Source organism: Dermacentor andersoni, chromosome 6 (assembly GCF_023375885.2).
Source record: "Dermacentor andersoni chromosome 6, qqDerAnde1_hic_scaffold, whole genome shotgun sequence".
NCBI classification, from domain to species: Eukaryota; Metazoa; Arthropoda; class Arachnida; order Ixodida; family Ixodidae; genus Dermacentor; species Dermacentor andersoni.
The window spans coordinates 126390698-126410642 of NC_092819.1; the positions used below are offsets into that span (position 1 = coordinate 126390698).

A 19945-nucleotide genomic window follows, 5' to 3' on the forward strand; every position below is an offset into this window, starting at 1 on the left:
AGAGGGTTTTGATGAGGTCGAACCAGCACAGTGAAAGTACATTTTTTTATTTTTGCATTTAATTTCATTTATTTCTTCCTTAAAGGCCCGAGAGCATTACATAAGGACGTGATACGATTCGTGTAGAACAATGCATAATAGAAATAACTGGAAGCGGAAGGTGGTGCGATTGGTCCGCTTCCCCTTAGCTTGCGTTGGCTGACCGAAAATCGCGTCGGCGTGCAGCAGATGGGGAAAATGGCCGCCAGAACACATCTTCATCAAAGAACAGTTAGCAGAGCGATGTTGTACACCTGCCACAAGGGTTCCATAACGTAATATGGCAATGAAAGGATTTTTGTTATGTGCAAATAAATCCATGCTCCTCGGCAGCGCCCAGTAGCCAGTGTCAGAGCAATCCGGGGATAGCCATCTTCTATTGCTTTTGGAACGGTGCAGCCTCCAAATATTCAGAAAAAATTGCTTTGCTTGGCATATTACTATGTCTTTAGCACGTACACGTCACGTTGACGTGGTGAGAATTCGTGGTTTCGCGATGTCGCGTGACGGACAGGCGAAGTGGGCACATTTGACCACTAGGAGAGGGCCAATGGCGAAAATGGTGACGAATCAGAAATAATTGTTTTTCTTTCATTTGGTCTCATCATGTGTAATCAGTGTGCGCGTATCATATCAGATGGGGGCGTTCTCGCGCTTTTCGCGACCTCGCGTGAAAGACAGATGAAGGGGAGGTTGGCCCGGAAATTTTGACTAATCCGTAGGGCCTGTGGCAGAACTGGAATTGAAACAAGCCGGAAGAACTTTGCGTTACAGATCCCCGAGTCTGAAGGCGGCCGTGGGCGCAGCCCTCTCAGCATAGCAACTACATACCCTACCCATTAGCAAACAGAAGAATGGAGAACTCGAAAGAATAACGGCCTCACTAGTACTTATTTTATGCAAGGTAGCACTTGAAAAACGCTTGGGGCCTGTGTCCTAAACATCTTGAATGTTAGAGCCCGTCTCTAATGCAGCTATCGCTTTCCGTTCCCGCTGGATCCTAAGCCAATGGTGAATCGGAAGCTTTTATACTCTGACAAACTCAAGAAGAGGGTGTAAGCGTGCTTATCAAGGCTCACTAGTTACAACATTGAAGTGAAGTACGCGTAAACAAAAAGGTTAAAACAGCAAATGCGGTATGCTGCATATGCTACGGATCACCATTTATTCCTAGAATCTGTAGGATCTACGTAATTTATTTACTGCAAAGTAGGGAAGATTTCACATATTCGGCAAGATCTCGGAGAGGTCAATACGTGTTGTCAAAACCTATTTTGTCATCCCCCCCCAAAAAAAAATTCGTGTGCACCCTGTGATGAAAATGCATGCCGCGTCATCAAAAGTAGACCAGTAAGAATAACGACTTTTAATACCTTGAGATTCCGTTTATCCGGTGGCAAGTAGGCGAAGCCAGACAACAAAAAGTTTCCAAAAGCCATGAAGATGCCGCATATCAACATGGTCGCTTCTTTCGTAGAACGAATGGAAAAAATACTTTCAGATAGCTGATGCGAAAAAGAAAAAGACAAATACAGGTTGAATGTAGAGCTTGTGTTCAGAAAGTGAAGACGAATGTAATGTTTGGTCAGGTGAGCAAATTGCAAGATTTATGTTTATTTCAGTCCAAGTGTGGGCACCGCAATATATTGTTTCGTTGGTTCAAGATGTCTCTAAAGCCAGAATTCTTTTTTTTCAAAAGAGGTTAAACAATGTGTTGTAGAATTCACATTAGACAGGGTGTTTTACGTGACTTGAACCACACTTAAAAAAGAAGGAAAGAAGAAAACTGACACGTTGGAGTCGAATGTACAAAAGGCGCATGTGTGTATTGTAGTGCAAATCTGTTTCGAAAGTTCTAATATTTCATTATGCAACTTTTAACATATTCTCTTCACGATATAAAGTGCTCAAAATACTTGTACAGCGCTTTTAGATACAGCCATTAAGGTTGCCTGCACGGGGATATGTATTCAGTGGTAATTGTTTTCATATTCTTGAGCAAAAACCACAAATAATGAAATAATAATGAAATAATAATAATTCTGGTTCGACTCGTTTGCTTACTTAAAAGCAGAGCTTCCGAGTGTGTTTTCAATAGAAAGGCCAAACAAAATTTATTGTCGTTTTTCAAATTTTTTTAATGTTAAATGTTCACTGGCTCATCCCAGGGTTCTTGCAGTAGGTAAGTATGCGTGTAGTCAGGTAGGCAGGAAGGTTCCTGTCTTACCTCGTTTTATAAAGGATATGCAAGTGTCCGTACGTAGGATCGAACATTTGACGCTTAGAACCACAACCGGATAGTCTAATCTTTAGGCTACGATTGCTTTTATTTAAATCAATTAATAGCGTTCGTTCAAATTACACAAAGATACAGTACACATGCATACCCGCTCAGTATGGGCTGAGATAAGATGCATGCATGCTTCCCTCGTGCCAGCGACCCCTAGCGCTTTGATAGGAGCGGCGCGTCCGTCACATGACGCAGCACGAGCTACAACATGCGTGCCTGCGCTAGTTTGCGCTAGTCAGGAAGTTACAAATCTTTTTCTCTTGCCTCACTAGTGGGAGTGTGCCAGTTTGCCCTCCTTCTCTTCGTGGCAGCTAGTGCTTCCGTATGGTGTGGTATACATTACCATTTCGTGTATCAGCCCATATTCCCCAGTGCTTTCCTGTACTACACTGTACCGCCTTGGGGACGGCCCAGGTCGTAACAGAGAAAAATTTGTTACCTTGGTGAAATTTTCAGAAGGCTTTAAATGCTGTAGCTACAACATACCTTGCAATGAACGAATTGGTGACAGGTGTTGTGTCGCACGGTGCAATATAAGTGCTCCAAAGCAAGTCCACAGTGTATGCATGCAATCTGTGACAAACTGCCTACATTACATAGATACCTTGTGTTTTTACGAACACGTTTACTAATGTTCCAAAATTGCCGCTTTGAAATGAAAGCACGGCCACTTCGGAGGCATGTCGTGATCGGTGGTGACCGTGGGGGCAGTAGGGATGCGAGATAATTATTCCGTCCTTACAAACATTTTTAATTACCTGCTAAACTTTCAATTTGAGTAGATTGATCTAATCAGCAAAGTGGAGCGACTTCGCCTTACAAGCCATATCGACATTTGGCTGAAGAAACATGTAATTAACCGCGCTACTATAGCACAACGTAACTCGCTTTCAGGGTTTCGTTATGCCTGAATAAATCAAGCAAACTGCGAACTATTTGTCACCACCCCGTTTCAAAGGCGATGTCCAAAAACATCATCATGATCCTCATCTAAGCGCGAGAGAGGAGAACGTTTGTCACGTGACGCGTTTCCCAGCATTAGCACATACTTGTATTTAGGAGACCGTCATGCATTTCGGAGGAAACGCCAAACTTCGTGGCTACGCCGTTAGATGGCGCCGAGTGTTGTGAGGGAAGCGCGAAAGAGGGGGTCTCGCGGCAGTACACGTATCATACGTGACTCGCTTCGACGGTGGCAATACGTCATGTCGCTCTATTTACTCAATGCTAAAAGCATTACCACCAAAATTACATCGTCGTGAAATGTGTTCTGCTAAACTTTTCTCGGCCGTATTTTGTGTAGACGCAATAAAATATGGCTTGAACGTGATTCTGCTTGCCGTCTGCATTTTTCTGGCTTTTAGCGAATTTTAGGTGCTCCTCTCACAGGTTTTACTATTTTAGGAGGATCTCGACTACAGGGTTCTTTATTTTCTCGTTGGCAACACTGACCACGAAGAAGGCTCTCATCATCCCTGAGCCCGTGTCGCACATGAAGGGATGCGTAGACTCAGCTATTTCAATGCACGACAAGCAATCTCATGTTGACGTGACCTGTCCTAGGCACACTTCTGCCCGTAGAAACGCATCTGTACTTCGCTGTTGGCGCCAGATTCGCCCAGATGCGCACCAGATGCACCAGAGCACCATGCAAAAGCAGAATCATGACGTCTGAATATGTTTCATACTTGTTCTTTGTTTTTCTTTCTCCTTGCCTTCATTTCCACTAATATCCTGTCCCTTTATCTTCATACAATATATTGTCACAGGAAAAGTGTGGAGGCAAAGGTCAAGAAATTTGAAAGAAGTGGCAATATGAGAATATGGCGATGCGAAAACACATGTGTTTGATCGCCACCTAAATGCCAAAATTCTTTCGCTTCCCATGGTTGCAGCGCAGGGATGCGCCTTTGCTGTGTCAACATCCTTTGACGCGGTGCACAGTGCAAACTGCTTTGTGTTTGTTTTGTTGCAATATACCTGCGCACAACCTGATGGATTGTTTTTTTTTTTTAATCGTCAATACTGCAGCTTCGAAGTGCAGCGTCAATGGGCTACAACCAATTGAAAGCTGGAACTGCAAAGTCCGCTTCTGCTAGGCGGCATTTCAGCCGAGTACTCTATGATACTTTCTGCCGCTAACATTACAGTCGCATCGAAAATTGCTTTCACAAATGCGGACATTGAAGCCTTCAAGCTTCAATGACACGTCGCCGTGCAGTGCATCGCACTGCTCACGCAACTCGAGGTTACGGCTGCGCGGAATTCCCGAGGCTCAGTCACTAAAACACCTGCCTCGGTCGGCTTGAAGTGCCTAGAAACTTTGCCTAGTTAATATTTTGGCCGCTACAGAAAGAATTCGGTACTTTTTTTTCTTGCCGTTTTGACAACCGCCACCACCTGGGAACTTAAAACGATGATGGAAGGGGCTTGTTGGTGGTTGTTCATAGTTTCTCATTTTACTAAGTACGAAAACACTATGTATGTCCCCGTTTTCTTGTTCCCATCTTTGGGTACATGCGCAAGAAAGTATGGCGTACTGGGTGAAAAAAAAAGGAAGTTGTACGCCATTATGCTAAAGCACCGCAGACAGCAAGGAGAAAACTGACACCTAGACATCGACGTACTATGTCCTCTCAAGCACAAGGCCTTCCATAAAATTTTCGAGCGTTGATTTGTACTCCAGTATTTGAGCAAGCGATCAGCCGATGTAGACATGTAAAAGCACTTTAGAATTCACATTCAGCCTCAACCCAGATGATACGAGTGCTTAGAAGAAATGGCTACAGAAAGGACAACACTTGCATGTGCTCCGAACATTTTTGAAAGGGGTCTTTGCGCACCACAGAGACTCATAGCGTCCCGTTCTCGCCAAGTGACTTCTAGAGCCTTTCAAGGTTGGCGCAAACAAGGCTTCTTAGCACATGACAACCGACCATCTTATGACGGGCCACTGCATATTTTAAGTGAAGCCAGAAGAACCTTTTTGCCATTTTTGTTAACGATTTCAAATGTAGGCTGTTCTTATTGCATAATTACGCGATTCTGCCGCCTTTCGGAACTTACAAAACTCTTCTAGTTACCGCAATCGCTGTAATAGCAACCAATTACTACTTGCTACAAAGTGTTGCACCAGACGCCACTTGGTACATGCTTGTGGGCCTCTAACAGCCAACGTTTGCAGCCTCACGAGATACCACAAAGCAGGAACGCTTTCGCTGGTGGTAAAGGTTTTAAATAGATATGTTAGCGAAGCCGTTTCACCGATGTTTGCCCAGTTTCACGAAGAGGCTCTAAACAGCCAGAACACACATTACACTGCGAATGAATTAGGAGCCACTTTCCTGTAGCGTGATTCGTAGTCGAGCGCGGAGTGCCCACGCTATTGCCTACATCAGCTGCCGACTAAGGGAGCCTGAAAGTCGACATCGTTCATGAGAATGGCAGTGCCTCGCGATTGTGTGGGCGATCGAAAAGTTACACGATGCTAGTTATTGACGACATAGCCCAACACGTCGCGTGAACATAGACGTCATCGGGCGTACGCTACAAAATATTTAGAGATGACTTACCGACAAGCCTATATATATAATTGCGCTGTTCATCGTTGTGACTTACATCGCTATGAAATGGCTGCACACAAAATGAAATTTGACTCCGAAGCTTTCATGTCGAAACTTGATGCTTTTATAGGGCGAGTTCTCTGTCCTACATCGCAGAAATAACAAGCCTATTGATGGGCTCTATGCGTCATCGTAAATTTTAGAGCGGAACATCAATGCGTATATCCGCCCGTATCTGATGAGCGAACGGCGTATGGCTTATAACAAATATCTGCCCATGAAATAAAGGAATACTCACCTTGGAGGAGTACTCATATTCGACTGCCTGAAAAACGTCACTTATCGACGTTGAAAGAATCATGCCGTGAACAACGCATATGATACCTGGCACGCATGCCCCTCTAACTCGTCGCTCGATAAATATGGCACACAACACCACCTATTAGAAAAGAAAGAAGCCACAATATACAATAAAAATTGCTTTCTTTTCTACATAAATATTAGACACAGCGCGCACTGAAAACACAGACGAAGTGTAGACAAACATCTCCCTCAACGATCCCACAACTTTCGCACAACCTTCGAAGGTTGTGGGATTGTTCTCCACCGGCGGCAAGTTGTTTTTCATCGGCTTTCATTTTCATTAATTTATCGTTTCCTTATTTCATTGATTACGCACAAGTAATTTCCCCTTTGTTGTTCTTGGTGTCAGTGTTTGCTGGCATCTTATAATATGACTAAAAATCGGGCACCTTGGTTAACCACTTTTCTTATCGTTTACTGACTAAAATAATACCACAAGTAGTTCACAGGGTTTAGTTAAAAGCCACTGTCGAGCGCAGCTGATTCCATATTCATAAGAACTAAGCGTGTGGAAAGGCTACAAGTTTTGTGGTACGAACCAAGCACTATATATATAGCACGATACAAGACAATATATATTTACTTTGCGAGCCGTAATTCCAGAATGTGACAAACATTGAAGCAAAGAAAACCTAATCGTAGTGGTTTTTTGAAATGTAGAAATAATTGGGACGTCAAGTTGGAGGAAAAGACAACTAGCTGCAGGTCGCATTTCCGCATCAAGCTTGCGTTGCTATACGTGAACATTTCATTGACATCCCTTCAGAAATGGGCCGGCAACAAACAGTCACGTAGCCTGCTTGATGTAATCAGGTCTTACTACATCTCTCACCTTCAGTCATTTTGCCCATCTCATTTTGATTCGTTCTTTTTTGTCAGTAAAACTCCTTGTGACTTTAACTACTCCGATTATATTATTCTCTTCCCTTCTTTTTTTTTTTTTCACCGGCTTAATTGCTTATTTCGACTGCGGACCATCGTAGAAATCCATCCCTTCTTCACTTTTCTTTCTCTTGTTTATTTGCTTATTTCGACTGCGGACCGGTAATACTTCCCTCCGCGTACAAGTAAAGCGCTTCTTCACTTTTTTCTTCACCGGCTCAATTCCTTATCTCGACTGCGGACCCGCTAATACTTCCCTCCGCGTAGAAATCCAGTGCTTCTTCATTTTTTTTTTTCACTTGCTTAACTGTTTATTTCGACTGCGGACCCGTTAATACTTCCCTCCGCGTAGAAATTCAGCGCTTCCTCACTTTCATTTTTGATTTTCGCCGCCTTAATTGTTCATCTATACTTTGGACCCATTAATACTCCCCTCCGCGTAAAAATCCAGTGCTTGTTCACTTTGTTTTTCACCGGCTTAATTGCTTATCTCTACTACGGACCCGTTAATACTTCCCTCCACGTAGAAATCCAGCGCTTCCTCACTTTTTTTCACCAACTTAGTTGCTTATCTCGACTGCGGGCTCGTCAATACTTCCCTCCGCGTAGAAATCCAGCACTTCTTCACGGGATAAAATTTATACGGGTCTCAATGGCAGAATATATTGGCATTCGAGTTGGCTGTGGTGGGTCCTTCCCGGACTTTTGTTACAGCAGACACATCTGTCTAACTGTTGGGAGTGTTTGCTTCCGCATGATATTGTCGTCAGAAAACAAGCTGCGTTGTTCAATAATCAGCGCGCTGCACTTTGTGTTATCATGCCAAATTCTCGATGCAGTTAAGGGCCCCGCGCTGCAGAAAATCCGGCGTCGACGAACTGCATCGATGGTCATTTCGGCGAAAATCATTCCGAACCATGCATACCCAACCACGCATATCCAACCATGCAGACCCTCCATCTAGTGCAAAAGAGTTACTGAAGTAATTGAATTTCTCAAAGTAAACTAGGTCAGAAAAATTGTTAAGTACGAATTACACACCACCTAAGGACATGATAGCGTGCGATTGTAATTTGAATATACGTGAAAACATAATTCTGTTACGTGGAAACAAAAAAACCGCTATCCAGCATTTCTACCATACATAGACTCGCCACGACGTCTGAGACTTGCGCGCCGGGTGCCAATTTGCACGTCGTGCGCAGCTGAAGTTGTTCCCTGCAGCAACTCCAGAAGGCACTCGCCTCCCCCGCATCGCGGCCCACGCAAAAGACCGCATTTCTATCAGAAAGCTCGCATCCAGGCATAGAGCTCGCCGCAAGTGTTTTCCGGCAAACATTACGGTTACATAAGCTGCATTTGCCGAGAATCGTGAGAGGCAGTTAGGGATCTTTGAATGCTATCGCGTTCCACTTTTGAAGGCGAAGCTTAAGCTTCACCCAAATATTTTTTACAGCGAAGTTGTTAAGGGCTACTTTTCCCACTATCGTGTCCGCGTGTAGAAAAATAACCCGAAGATAGTGCGATGCTGGGCCGATTCGCGGCGGAAGTGAAGCAGGCGTTAAACCCTCCCCGTACGTGGGCTGATCCCAAAGTTATTGAAATGCCAGTCCGACCCGTGGTGTAGGTGAAGCAAGCGTTAAGCACTCGCCATATGTGGGTCGATCCCGAAGATGGTGCGAAGCCGGGCCAACCTGTGGCAGACCCGTGCAGTTCGCCATTAAGGGGCCTACATACAAAGCTTTGCTGGTCCTCCTTGTTCAAAGAGTGGAAGGGCACTGAGTTTTTCCTCCTGATATTTTTGTAGCCGTATTTGTAACTCTCCATGACCTTCTTTATTTGCGTCATATCCAACCAATTTGCTGTTTATGTATTACACACTGCCTTTGGGATGAGTACTGGGTGTCTCTTTGCAGTTTCGGTTACCCTGTATATTCTAGCGAATTTTTTTACTTCTTCCCCCCATCGATGTCCACAGTATTGAGGTACAGATATTTTTGCACATTAGCCATCGATTCTTTTTTCATCCACGTTTCTGAGAATCCATAACAAATCTTCCTCGGCACTCCTCGGACTTCAAAAAAATTGGCTGTGGCTTAGCTCGGCTATGCCAGGATATACGTAGCGAAAGCTAAGGCATAGCATGGTTAGCCTTGGTTAATTTTGATTGCAAGTCCAGGTTAGTCTGGTTGTCTAACTATGTTGCGGCGTTTAGCCCGTCGTTCGGCGCACTGTTCGTCTGTTTCCTGGGCGATTCGTTTCCTCTTCATCTCGTTCCGATGTGGATTCCAGGCCTCCTCCTGCTTAACAGAATTGTCGCCGTCCATACTGCCGCCTCAACTGTGGTTGCGGCGCACGCGAGCTCTCCTTATCAATCCTCCGACATGTTATAAGGCATGCGACGCAGCTGGCGAAGCGAGCGGAGGCGAGCGCAACGCCGAGGAACGTGGTATGACGTCATGCCAAACGGCGGTGGCTGAAATGCGCGGCGCTGCGCAGCGGCAGAACACCTGTGGCTCGGTGCTACTAGTGACGCATACGCAGTAGTGACTAGGGAGCGAGAGAGAGAGAGAAATATCCGCGGCGAGGCGCGCGTTGCGACGTCATGTGCCTCCTCGCAGCACCGCCACGGCGAAATCGCAGCAGTCTACAGCGTTCGTTCATCGCTGCACTTTTCTTATCAATTTGCAATGGCAACGAGACACGTAGGTTCACATGCACGTAGGTTCGCATGCACTACGTGAACTCATGAGGCATCGCACACGGCCCTTGTGCTGTTATCGCCGGCCTGTGTTCTGCGTGTGACGTCACTGCAGACAGCTGGGCAACGCTACGTACGCCAAGCTGCATTGCCACGTGATGTCTCCCGAAGTGGATATTATCGACCATCGCAATAAATAGGGGCCTTTTCACTTTTGCCACCCACAGCACAGCTTGTCGACTGTTTCTTTCCGGCACGCATACGCGGTCATATGTAGTGTATCCGCAGCACTCTCAAGAACTGGCCCGGAAAGTGTAGCCAAATCGAAGAGAGCTCATGGTGCTTACACGTGTCAACAGGGCCACTAATAGAACTAAGCAGACAGTCAAGTGCACTGAGGGTTGATGGTCACAAATATTGCCTGCAATTCGCATTCTAGATTACTCTTCAGCGTGGGAGATAGCTTGCACGGAGCACAATACCAAATACATACACTTAGAAATTGAATTATGGGCTTTTACGTGCCCAAACCATTTTCTAATTATAAGGCACGCCGTAGTTTGGGACTCCAGAAATTTGGACAACCTGGGGTTCTTTACCGTGCCCATAAATCTAAGTACACGGGTGTTTTTGCATTTAGCCCCCACCGAAATGCGGTCTCCGTGGACGGGATTCGATTTCACGACCGCGTGCTCGGCAACCTTACACCATATCCAGACTCTTTTGCAGCCAGCAGTCAGTGTAACTGCTGGCACAGGGCTTCCTCCATGCAATTCCATCTAATGAAGTCCCTTCATTTTTACTCTAATGAGTGGCGAGCAGCAGTGGGAGTATGATGTTTATAAGCCGGTTGCTAACGGCAAAATTCAGCGCCTGTTAAGCTGTTGCAAACTGAAAAAAAAGGGGAAACGGCATGTTCTGTCCCGGGTATGCAGAAACATGCATTGACTTACCAAAGCACGAAGCTTGTGCGCGAAGGAAACAGCATAGAAATATGCTGTGCAAAAATTTACCGCTGCTTATTTACCAAATAGCGAAAGGGAGAAACCTTTTCTAGTAATCTTAGCATAAAAGACAACCAGGAATAATGACTGACAGGACTCTGGAAGGTGGCTTTGCCATGTGAGGTACAACAATCCTACTGTGAAAAAGGAAGAGGAACTTTTTTAAACACTTGCATACGTTTTCTTCTGCACTTGTGCAAGCAACCAGCCTGTAACAGAAATAGGTCGACGAAAGCAAGAAAAATTGCAACCACTACTTAATTTGAAAGAGTACTCTATTTACAACGTGATTATATATAATTGAGCTGCTCACATGTACCTCACATGGTTGCCTATGTGGGCCCCACGTGAGCTGTATAGGGTGCTAGCATGTTCGAGCACATGATAGCGACAGCACTAATCCAACTTGTAGCCACTTTCTAAAACAAGCTGATCTGTTCGCGACCATTGTGCTGTCGTCACGGGGTTGGCCGTAACGAACACAAGGTCACACATGCGAGTGCTGCCACGTGATACAAAATGTCCCAGGGCTACTTACGATTGCGACGCAGAACACCAAGATGAAGACGACGTCAAAAACTTGACTTTCAGTCCATCTAATGCCTGCAGTGTCGTTGCAGAAAACGTAATATATTTCTGATATATATACAGAACATGTCGCAGCACATGATACCTGTTGGAAGATAAAGATTTGAAGCAGAACAAAGCACTATTTTTATGGTTGCGTATTAGCCATGAAACGGTGATACAGGAGCTATATTATTGTCACGTGGTGGTGACGTTGAAGAACACAGTAGCAAATACTGTGAAAGACAAAAATAACTTTTATTGGGCGAACCTGTGCCCACAAAAGTAGGCTACACTTATAGCACAACGATAGCGGCGAACACGATCGGCGATCATCGAAAATCTGATCAGCGGGTCAAGCGCGTCCGCTTTTATACAGCAGTCGTCGAATGTTCCAGACTAATCGTTCGGACCCGCGTGCCTTCCACGAAGTTCTACACCATTCGCGTCACGTGATGAAATCAGATAACACCACGTTCAGCGACAACAGACAGCCGAATAGAAGCATCAATAACTTTCCAGAAACTTCGGATACATGCAGGCGCGTCCCGGGCTGTGCGATTACATTTGTTAGGCCGCGAAACGTGGTCCCCCGATAAAGACAAGTACACGTGTCAATACCCCCCTCTTAAACAGCATTGTCCCGATACTAAAAATATAAGAGAGCGAAACACAAAAGGACACTTATTAAACATAAGTAACAAAACAACGAAAAGAAACAAAGTCCAAAGGTCAGTTATGCAAAGTCCCAAAGTTCATCAGCGCTGGTACTACGGCTTGAGTCGCACGACGTGGACAATTTCAGGTTGTGAGCGGCGCCGCTGTGACAGCGAAATGCCGTCTGGCACGACCTCATAGTCCAGTGTACCAATACGTCGGATGATCTTGTACGGTCCGAAATAGCGACGCAAAAGCTTCTCGCTCAGTCCTCGTCGGCGTATCGGGGTCCATACCCAAACGCGGTCGCCGGGCTGGTACTCGACGAAGCGTCGTCGGAGGTTGTAGTGTCGGCTGTCGGTCCTCTGCTGGTTCTTGATCCGCAGGCGGGCGAGCTGTCGGGCTTCTTCGGCGCGCTGGAGATAGGTAGCGACGTCAAGATTTTCCTCGTCAGTGACGTGCGGCAGCATGGCGTCGAGCGTCGTCGTCGGGTTCCTGCCGTAAACCAGCTTAAATGGCGTGATCTGTGCTGTTTCTTGCACCGCCATGTTGTAAGCAAAGGTTACGTACGGAAGGACCGCGTCCCACGTCTTGTGCTCGACGTCCACGTACATTGCTAGCATATCGGCGAGGGTCTTGTTCAGGCGCTCCGTGAGACCATTCGTCTGCGGGTGATAGGCAGTTGTCCTCCTGTGGCTTGTATGGCTGTACTGCAGAATGGTTTGGGTGAGCTCTGCTGTAAACGCTGTTGCTCTGTCGGTGATGAGGACTTCTGGGGCACCATGTCGCAGCAGAATGTTCTCGACCAATAATTTCGACACTTCGGCTGCGCTGCCTTTCGGTAGAGCTTTAGTTTCAGCAAAGCGGGTGAGATAGTCCGTCGCCACGACGATCCACTTATTTCCGGATGTTGACGCCGGAAACGTTCCCAACAAATCCATCCCGATCTGCTGAAATGGTCGGCAAGGAGGTTTGATCGGCTGTAGTGATCCTGCTGGCCTTGTCGGTGGTGTCTTGCGTCGCTTACAGTCTCGGCATATCTTGACGTAACGAGCGACGTCGGCGGTCAGACGCGGCCAGTAATACCTTTCCTGTATCCTCGACAGCGTTCGGGAGAATCCGAGGTGCCGAGTGGTTGGATCGTCATGTAGGGCGTACAGTATTTCTGGACGCAGCGCTCACGGAACAAGAAGGTAGCTGGCGCGGACTGGTGAGAAGTTTTTCTTTACGAGCAGGTTGTTTTGTAATGTGAACGAAGACAATCCGCGCCTAAATGCCCCAGGTACGACGTCGGTGTTGCCTTCCAAAATACTCGACGAGACCTTTTAGCTCCGGGTCTGCTCGTTGCTGTTTAGTGAAGTGTTCTGCGCTTATTATTCCGAGGAAGGCGTCGTCATCCTTGTCGTCTTCCGGCGGGGGATCGATGGGGGCACGTGATAGGCAGTCGGCGTCTGAGTGTTTTCGTCCGGACTTGTAGATTACCGTGACGTCATATTCTTGTAGTCTGAGGCTCCACCTCGCCAGCTGTCCTGAAGGGTCCATTAAATTAGCTAGCCAACACAACGCGTGATGGTCGCTGACGACTTTGAATGGCCTGCCATATAGGTAAGGGCGGAATTTTGCTGTAGCCCAAATGATGGCGAGGCATTCCTTTTCAGTCGTAGAATGATTGCCTTCCGCTTTTGACAGCGACCGGCTAGCATAAGATATCGCCCGTTCATGTCCGTCTTTCTTCTGGACTAGGACGGCACCGAGGCCTAGGCTGCAGGCGTCAGTGTGGATTTCGGTATCCGCGTCATCGTCGAAATGTGCCAGTACCGGCGGTGACTGCATGCGTCGTTTTAGTTCTTGAAAAGCGTCGGCCTGCGGCGTTTGCCATTTGAACTCGACATCAGATGTGGTTAGATGCGTTAGCGGCTCAGCGATGCGTGAAAAGTCTTTGACAAAGCGCCTGTAGTAGGCACACATGCCAAGGAATCTACGCACTGCCTTCTTGTCGGTGGGCTGCGGCAACTTTGCGATGGCAGCTCTTTTCTGCGGGTCGGGGCGTACTCCGGATTGGCTGATGACGTGGCCTATGAACAGAAGCTCGTCGTAAGGGAAGCGGCACTTTTCTGGCTTCAGTGTGAGCCCTGATGATTTGATGGCCTCTAGAACTGTTGCAGGCCGCCTAAGGTGATCGTCGAAATTTCCGGCAAAGACGTCGTTATGTCGTCGAGGTAGTTTCTTCGGCGTCTTCGTCGGCGGCGGAGGATCTTCGTCAGTTCGACGAACAGCAACCGCACCTCCATCGGTTTCTGCTTTTAGTTTTCCGGATATGGGCTCGCTGACCGGCCCCGGGCTGGGCCAGTGTATGGCCGGCGCTGCGGCGACAGGTAGCGGCCTGGTGACGGCGAACGGGACGGCCGTCGAGTGTTGCACTTAGTGGCTGCTAGGTAATCGGCAATGTCACGTGGGCTCTCCCCAAGCTGTGGACGCGGCGCGTTGACGGCGAACCCTCTCAGTCCCATGTCGCGGTATGGGCATCGGCGGTACACATGGCCGGCTTCTCCGCAGTGATAGAAGAGCGGGCGGTGGTCGGGGGCTCGCCAAATGTCCGTCTTCCTCGCGTAGGTGCGCTGGGCGACGGGTGGGCGTGCTGGACGACGAGTAGGCGTGCTGGCGGCGGCGGACGACGGAATCGCGGCGTTACAGGACCCTGGCGCGTTCGCGGAGGGGGGCCTTGACGGCGTGCGACGGCGGCGTAGGCCATCGCTTCTGGCTGGGGCTGCGGCGATTGAGGCTGCACCTCAGGAACCCCAAGAGATCGCTGAACCTCATCTTTCACGATGTGAGCGATCGAGGCCAATTGAGGCTGCGACGAAGGCAGGACCTTGCGCAGTTCTTCGCGCACAATGGCCCTGATGGTCTCTTGAAGGTGGTCCGAACCTAGTCCTTGGATGGCGTAATGCGGCCTGTGCCCCCTGGCGGTTATATTGCCGGGTGCGCATCTCCAGAGTTTTCTCGATCGTCGATGCCACTGCAGAAAACTCAGCCACAGTCTTCGGTGGGTTACGAATAAGTCCGGCGAAAAGTTCTTGCTTGACGCCCCGCATCAGGAAGCGGACTTTTTTCTCCTCCATTTCCGGGTCGGCGTGCCGGAAAAGACGGGCCTCCTCCTCCGTGAAGATGGCGATCGTCTCATTTGGAGGCTGCGCTCTGGTTTCTAGTAGAGCTTGGGCTCGCTCTTTTCGCACCACGCTTGTAAATGTTTGCAAGAAGCCGCTTCGGAACAGGTCCCACGTCGTTAAGGTGGCTTCTCGATTCTCGAACCACGTCCTGGCAGCGTCTTCTAATGCGAAGAAGACATGTAGCAATTTGTCGTCGCTCGTCCAGCTGTTAAATGCAGCGACCCTCTCATACGTGTCGAGCCAGGTTGCCGGATCCTCGAGTGTTGATCCACGGAACGTCGGAGGTTCCCTGGGCTGCTACAGCACGATGGGGGACGCTGGGGCTGCCATTGGGGTTGCCTTGGCCACAATCTTCTTGGTCTTCTCAGGTAGAAGTCCGTGCTCCGGGGGCAGCTGTTGAAGACGGTGGCTTGCTCGATGCTCCGGGACTACGTTGGTGTTCTCTTTGCGGTTCGGGCTTGAATCACTGCTGGTCGGGAGCATCCGGTACATGAACGAAAAGCACCTCCACCAGATGTTACGTGGTGGTGACGTTGAAGAACACAGTAGCAAATACTGTGAAAGACAAAACTAACATTTAAAATGCGAACCTGTGCCCACAAAAACAGGCTACACTTATAGCACAACGATAGCGGCAAACACAGTCGGCGATCGTCGAAAATCTGATCAGCGGGTCAAGTGCGTCCGCTTTTATACAGCAGTCGTCGAATGTTCCAGACTGATCGTTCGGACCCGCGTGCCTTCCACAATGTTCTACACCATTCGCATCACGTGATGAAATCAGATAACACAACATTCTGCGACAACAGACAGCCGGATAGAAGCATCGATAACTTTACAGAAACTTCGGATGCATGCAGGCGCGTCCCGCGCTGTGCGATTACATTTGTTAGGGGGCGAAACGTGGTCGCCCGATAAAGATAAGTACACGTGTCATTATGATATCCGTGATAAGCGAATGTAGTTTATGTAGTGAGCTGCGCCCACGTTAATTAGATTCTTCTGTGTTGGTAGTATATTTGAGTTATTATATAGCACAATGTGGCATTGCATTGTTGCTACAAAGAAAACTTCTTTTTACTTGTGACACGTCAGAATCGAAGCACAGGTTCAAATACTTCCCTATAAAAGCAGGTAACGAACTCTTTGAGAAGTTCAGAACGAAAATACGCATCTTACCAAGTATGCAATGTCCATGAGAGTGTACAATAGAACCTTTCGTGAAGTAGATGGGCCTGTCTTGATAACTTCCACACCAGCCATAAAAAAACACCCTAACGCTGCAAATTTCAGAGTTCGGGGTATGTCCAGAAATGCCATTGTGTCTGTGGTAAAGAAACAAAAGATACACGGATGTCTTGCATTAAAATGAAAATTCGAATAAATTTGGAAATAATGCACAATGATTATTATGGTCAGACGTACAATGCGCAAATCGCAATTTAACTCCTAATCATAGCGTTTATGGGAAAGCATTAATCTTGAATAATTTCAGCTATATTACTCGTACGTGAGAACAGGCATGTACTAGAGAAATATAGTATTTGCTTTTGGTTGTTTGGAAAAAAAAACACACAAATTTCAAACACTGAAATACTTTGAACCCTTTGAGTACTCAATTAGCAGTGCACGCTACAAAAAAATAATTGATTTGCTTTGATTGTTTACTGAGCCAAGTAAATTAAACACAATAGAAAGGGCACATTTATCAGCTTAAAGTTATTACACAATGTCATTTGGGATGATTTTGGACACAATGTCATTTTGGAATGAGCATTTTATCGCGCTTAAATTAATCATGAGAAATTATTGGCACCGCAAAGTTAGTTGCAATCGCCACTTGTTAGTTACACATGTTACACAGTTACACATGTTACTGCTGCCCGTCCCATAAAACTGTTATCTGTGTTTATAGAAGCATAGTTCTGCTATAACATCAGCAATAGTGCTAGGCGCTCACAACATGATGAAGTGCAACTTGTATGACGCAACATTCACCACACCATATCAAATTTTAAGTACGAAAAAAAAAATGACTTTGCAGTTGTCTGCACGGAAGTGCGGGATTTCTGCACAGAGTAAACACTTCCTTATCAAGCACAGTTCTAAGAATAAATATATTGAATTAATGTTTCCGAACGCCGATAAAATGCTAATACATCCAGTGGCCATGGTTTGGCCTTTAGCCGGAAATTCAGATCAACGAGACCCCTATTACTTCCTCTTCAACGTGCCACTCTCTCTTTCAATGCTTTTCTCAATATAGACATCAACCGAAGTGTTTCTAGAGCTTCCAATGGGCAGTGTCATCATCATAATAATTGATTTAAATACAGAAAGATTATATTTTAGGTGCGATGACCAGCATTTATTTCTGCAATTTATTCAAATATCTGATGTTTATCTGACAAAGACATTTATTGTGATAAAAAAGCGAAGAGGTTCGCTTGAAACAAAGTTCTGACGTGCCCTCTTCATAAAAACAAGATATACGGTTTTTACCTCCCTTTTTGATGTAAGCTTCATGTGTTGGCATCTGCGAACTGCAAAAAAAAAAAAAAAAAAACGGGGCCGAATTCACGAAGGTTTTCCTTTTTACCTGCTGCTTTCCATTGGCTGATCGCCTTCGTTAACAATATGTCCTACATCCCTATTGACTGACACGAACGCTCTTATCGTAAGAACGTTTTGTGAATACGGGCCCAGTTCTTTTTTTGTGTGTGTGTCTGAGCTATAACGCGTTAACGGGCAAGAAAGTTTGCAGAGAGCTAAAATACGGCAATGGTTGTCATAGACGCCCTGCAGAAACAACCGAATAGGTAACAATTATTACGGAAGGAATGACGTTACTTTCGAATATTCTTCAGATACACAGGTGAACTAATTTATCAGATGTTTTACCTGTGGCTGTTTTTAGAGGCTCGATGAATATAAATATTAAAAAAAAACAGGTCATGGTGCTTTTTAGGTCGGGATTCCCGAAGAGAGTGAGATGATGCATGCATGCTTGTAAGCCTGTAAAAGTGAAGTGTTTGCGATATCGCACAGATTGCATTTCACTAATGGGCCGCAAGAACAGTGGCAGCATATAAAAATAAACAGTGTCCAAGGCAACGTCGCACGCATGCGTGAACAATCCAGTTTGTCTTAAGGTTACGGTAAACCTTAATGCGAGAAGAAAAGGTCTTCCGTAACTGCGTGCCGCAAAGCTTCGCAACATCCAGAGTACTGAAGTTAGAATACTTACACAGCTATTCATCATACAAGCATACATTCCCGTTATCAAATGCGCTTGGTGGATCCTGCGCAACTAAGAGGAAAAATATACGTGACGTAGTTAATTTCTATGACAATCAATGCTAGCACGGCTTAGAGCTCGCCATTCTAACTAAACAGGGGTTTCGATGTGGCCCTAGGATCCAAGTACGCTATTAGGTAAAATTTCGGAGCAGAACGTATGTAAAGTACGCAAGAATCGGGTTTAATAATGACGGAATAACCGAAAATAATGAGGACGCAGTCCGAACAGTTTTTAAGCAGCGAATGCTATATCATCTGGAGAAACAGCTGCGCAAGCGGCAATGGTGGCGTTGTGGTAGCATCATTGATTACCTCGTTGCAGTCGCGGGTGCAATTGCACGTCTGACCTTACTGACTTTTCTTATGGGGGGGCACTTGTTTTTGACGTGGCAGAAACCTTTTCTCCATTTAAATCTGACACTCACCAATCCCAGCAAGCCGCGCATCCTCACGGCCGCTCTTCAACTACATCTATTGTACCGTCGGACCATCCGTATAGCACGTTCATTGCACGGTTTGCACGCTAAGCTTACTGCGTTACTCTCGGTGTGTTCTCTAGTAGATGTAAAAATAGCGCAATGAACTTTCTAAAACGCGTGGATGGTCCGATGGATGTAGCTATCCGATAGCAGTGACGGCGGCTCCTTGCTGTCACCTTGCCGTCTCAGATGTAAAGACGAAAGAAGGTTTTCACCACGCCAAGAAAACTGGCGCAGGAAGAAAAATGAACGGAAAAAACCAAATTTCGTGATCTGGTATTGAAATTGTATACCAGGCATAGCAATCGGGGGTTTACGATAGCAGTTTACTATAGGGAGCGAGGCACTAGCAGTGGTGAGGGAATACATCTACTTAGGACAGGTAGTGACCGCGGATCCGGATCATGAAACTGAAATAATCAGAACAATAAGAATGGGTTGGAGTGCGTTTGGCAGGCAGTCTCAGATCATGAACAGCAGGTTGCCATAATCCCTCAAGAAAAAAAGTGTATAACAGCTGCGTCTTACCAGTACTCACATACGAGGCAGAAAGCTGGAGGCTTACGAAAAGGCTTCTACTTAAATTCAGGACGACGCAATGAGCTATGGAAAGAAGAATGTTGGGTGTAACATTAAGGGATAAGAAAAGAGCAGATTGGGTGAGGGAACAAAAGCGAGTTTATGAAATCTTAGTGTAAATCAAGAAAAAAAAACAGGCGTGGGCAGGACATTTAATGAGGAGGGATGATAACCGATGGTCATTAAGGGTTAATGGACTGGATTCCAAAGGAAGGGAAGCGTAGCAGGGGCGACAGAAAGTTAGGTGGGCGGTTGAGATAAGGATGTTGGCAGGGACAACATGGCCACAATTAGTACATCACCGGGGTAGTTGGAGAAGGATGGAGAGGCTTTTCCCCTGCAGGGGGCGTA

At 46.5% G+C, this 19945-nt stretch overlaps 1 long non-coding RNA gene across 1 annotated transcript; it reads right to left on the minus strand.

Moving 5' to 3' along the window:
* Window positions 1–1334: 1334 nt before the first annotated feature.
* LOC126523533 (uncharacterized) lies at window positions 1335–16556 on the minus strand. Its single transcript, XR_007597692.3, has 4 exons — window positions 16416–16556; window positions 11381–11515; window positions 6191–6331; window positions 1335–1544 (listed from the first exon to the last, which is right to left on the minus strand). It is a non-coding gene; the product is annotated as an uncharacterized lncRNA (long non-coding RNA).
* Window positions 16557–19945: the final 3389 nt, after the last annotated feature.